General features: G+C 41.3%; 1 non-coding gene across 1 annotated transcript; it reads right to left on the bottom strand.

Moving 5' to 3' along the window:
• Positions 1–372: 372 nt before the first annotated feature.
• Positions 373–489, bottom strand: LOC133758909 (U5 spliceosomal RNA). The gene has a single exon (XR_009865815.1). It is a non-coding gene; the product is annotated as a U5 spliceosomal RNA (small nuclear RNA).
• Between the last annotated feature and the right edge of the window lie 3,577 nt (positions 490–4,066).

Below are 4,066 nucleotides of genomic sequence, written 5' to 3'. Positions count from 1 at the left end.
GTGGATAGTGAGAGAGAGAGAGACAGAGAGAAAGGTCTTCCTTTTTGCCGTTGGTTCACCCTCCAATGGCCGCTGCGGCCGGCACATCGCGCTGATCCGAAGCCAGGAGCCAGGTGTTTCTCTTGGTCTCCCATGCGGGTGCAGGGCCCAAGCACTTGGGCCATCCTCCACTGCCTTCCTGGGCCATAGCAGAGAGCTGGCCTGGAAGAGGGGCAACAGGGATAGAATCCAGCGCCCTGACCGGGACTAGAACCCGGTGTACCAGTGCCGCAAGGCGGAGGATTAGCCTGTTGAGCCATGGCGCCGGCACCAATTTTATTATTTTAACAACATATGTGTTTTTTGTTTGTTTGTTTTTAGAACACTTTTATTAGCCTTGCAGAATGCAAGGCCTCAAAAAATTAGGTAAAGACTCAGAATTGTTCCTCTCCACGGAAATCTTTAGTAAAAGGCGAAAGATTTATATGATCTGAAGAGAAAAAAGAGTATAACAACATGTTACTGGGATAAATCTTATTGATCTTGTTGAAATAACAAAAGTTGAAAAGGTCACAAGGTTCTTTTCCTAGAAAAACTGTCTTTCCTTTAGCATATTATTTATATAACTAAAGTAAAAAGGTCCAAGTAAACAATTTAAATTTTAATTTTCCTTGTTTTTCATACAAATATCAGAAATACTTCAATAATTGTAAGGAAGATGCTAGGAATCATTAGAAAAATATATGGCTTATTAATGTAAGGAATTCAGTAATCTACTCACAAATATTACTACAGTACATCTACTCGTATATCATTGACTTATAATTTAATAAAATTCATTGTCTTACATTTCATGCTTATGAGTGGAAATTTTTTGGACTGATCAAAACATCTTGCATCATTAGATCATTTGTCAATGATTAAAGAACATCTCATTAATAGTGATTTAGGATTTCATGACTTCCTGATGGCTGGACAGTTTATCTTGTAGTTTTAGTGAACACATAACACAGCAAATCTTCTGCTTCAATTTGCTTTAAAATATGAATCTACTCCTGATTTATACCCAGATAGAATATAAACTGTCTAACCTTAATTTACATGGTATTTTACTGATCAGTAAAATCATGGTATTATTACTTGTGTGCACTCACTCTATGACCAGTTTCTCCAGCAGGCCAATCTTCAACAGTTGGGAATATCCCAAGGAGTGAAGGACATAGGCAGTGAATATATGAATTTCCAACCCAAGTTCTTGTCTCCCACAGAGTAGAAACACTAAGCGGAGACTAGTATTGCATGCTAATAGGAACAGCAGTTATTTAACAGTGAGAGAATAAACACATATTTATGCAGAGCTATGGGCCACCCCATACAGAGAAAGAAAAACTGAGAATGGTAATTCTAAGTGAAAACAAGAGAGGTCTGAGACCAGTCCATGGTGGAAAGAGGGAAAACCAGAGCAGTACCCCTAAATGGGATCCACAGTGGAAAGAGAGCTCTCTCTTGCCTGTCACCTCTTTTTAGAAGGAAGGGAGTGGTACCCCAACTGGACATACAACCAGAGTGGGGTCTGAGCATGCACCCTGGTCCCAGATGCTACAGGTACTTCCTGAGAAAGTGGGTCTATCAAACCATTAAAGTGACAGCATTATTTTACAGGGATGTAAGAATTTCAGCTAACCCAAGCTTTAACTGCCTAGTTATTCCATATGACTGTAACCATGGTCACATGTGGCTAAGAATCATGAACATGCCCCCAGATGATTCCAAAACCCTCCTATATCCCTTGTCCCTTTCAAAAATGCAGGTGATGGACATAATAGTAGATCTGGATAAAGCTGGCAAAGGCAGCCATTTCTTTGGATCAGGTTTTCAGGAGTCTAGATTTATTCAGTATAAGACTTTAGTTGGTGGGGGCAGGAGGAGGGCTGGCACTGTGATGTAGTGTGTGTGGCAGTGGCATCCCATATGGATGCTGTTTTGTATCCTGGCTGCTCCAATTCTGATCCAGCTCCCTGCTAATGGCCTAAGAAAAGCAACAGAGGATGGCCCAAGTACTTGGGTCCCTGCCACCAATGTAGAAGACCCAGAAGAAGCTCCTGGCTCCTGGCTTCAGCCTGGGCCAGCTGCAACCATTGCAACCATCTGGGGAGTGAACCAGCAGATGGAAGATCTCTCTCCCTCCCCACCAACCCATAACCCTTTCAAATGAATAATCTTAAAAAAAAAAAAAAATTTTGGCTGTGGGTCAGCTGTGGTCCAGTCGGTTAAGCTGTCACTTATGATGCCAGCATCCCCTATTGGAATGCTGCTCTGAGCTCCAGCTGCTCTGCTTCCATTCCAGCTCCCTGAATATATGCTTGGGAAACAATGGATGATGGCTCATGTAGGAGAGACCTGGATGAAGTTCTTGGCTCCTGGCTTTGGCTTGGCCCAGCCCTGACTTTTGCAGCCATTTGAGAAGTGAACCAGAGTATGGAAGATCTCTCTCTCCTCTTACCCCCGCCCTCTGTTGCTCTGCCTTTCAAATAAATAAATAATCTTTTTTTAAGAGAAGATTTTTAAAAAGATTTTATTTGAGAGGTAGAGTTATAGACAGTATGAGGGAGAGACAGAGTGAAATGTCTTCCATCTGCTGGTTCACTCTCCAAATGGTCACAATGGCTGGAAGAAAGCCAATCCAAAGCCAGGAGCTTCTCCCAGGTCTCCCACGAAGGGACAGGGGCCCAAGCACTTGGGCCATCTTCCACTGTCTTTCAGGGCCACTAGCAGAGAGCTGGAACAGAAGTTGGCTAGCCAGGATTCAAACCAGTGCCCATATGGATGCTGGCACTGCAGGCAGAGGATTAGCCCACTATGCCACAGTGCTGGCCCCAAGAAATGATTTTAGCTGGGAATTCTTTTTGTAATAATTCATTTGACTTGTGGACTATATTATTGAGATCTAATTTTAGAGTAATACAGTAATATGATGCTGATTAGAAATAATGAATACTTTTTAAAGATTTAGCTTCTTTATTTGAAGGTCAGATCACACGTGGGGGAGGTGAGAGAAATATTTTCCATCTGCTGGTTGGCTCTCTAATTGGCTGCCAAGAGTAAGGGCTGCACCAGGCCAAAGAGCCAGGAATCCCATCCAGGTTTCTCATATGGCTGGCTGGGGCCCAAGTACTTGGTCATCTTCCACTGCTTTCACAGGTGCATTAGCAGAGAGCTGGATCAGAAGTGGACCAGCTGGGACTAGAATCAGTGCTCTTATGGGATACTGGCCTTGCAGGCAGTGGCTTAAATGGTGTGCCACAATGCCAATCCCCAGAAATATTGCATATTGTTTATTCAAGTAGACATGTGTTCATTTAAGTTAAGAAGGGAGGGAGTCAGAGCTCTGGACTCAGGGATTGCAATTCTCCTGTTCCCTACCATGTCTACCAACCCCCAACCCCAGTTACTACACAGGAGACAAGCCTCCTTTTAACTTGAAAATCAGGGTATCTTTATTTCTAAATTTCTTTTATTGTGCAAGATTTTTCTGTAAAGTGATTTGGTTTACTGATAGTGATTTTGTAGAGCATAAACATGTATATATTATTTTAGACTTCCTTATGAAAAATTGTTAGGCCTGTACGTATCACAAAGATATTACACTGGAGAGCTCTTGCACAATTTTGAGAGCTACAAACCAGAAAGCCTTAACTCCATGAGACTTCATGGAGAAACCTATAACACGCATGGAAATCTGAAATCTAAATAGTGGATATAGAACCCAATTTGTTTTCTTACTTTTTCTTCAGTAATTCATCTGCAAAACAAGAGTAACATTTCATAAACAACTTTAAAATCTCCAGCTAAAACTGAAACTATTCCTTAGAGAGCACATGAATACAGAATCTTTGCTTTATACAAGCTTATATTGAAAATAAACTAAAATATCCATTACACTTGTGTACTTGATGGTTACAAATTGTAATGTACATTATAGATACCTGTATTCACATATGCACATAAACTGGCTATATTTACTTTAATAATGAGATTGCCTCTGTAGACTAAATGACACAATAAACGTTCAACTCCCCTGAATGGT

Source organism: Lepus europaeus, chromosome 4, assembly GCF_033115175.1.
Source record: "Lepus europaeus isolate LE1 chromosome 4, mLepTim1.pri, whole genome shotgun sequence".
Taxonomy (NCBI): Eukaryota; Metazoa; Chordata; class Mammalia; order Lagomorpha; family Leporidae; genus Lepus; species Lepus europaeus.
Note: the sequence above shows the minus strand (reverse complement) of the source record. Positions and strands in the feature narration are given on the sequence as shown.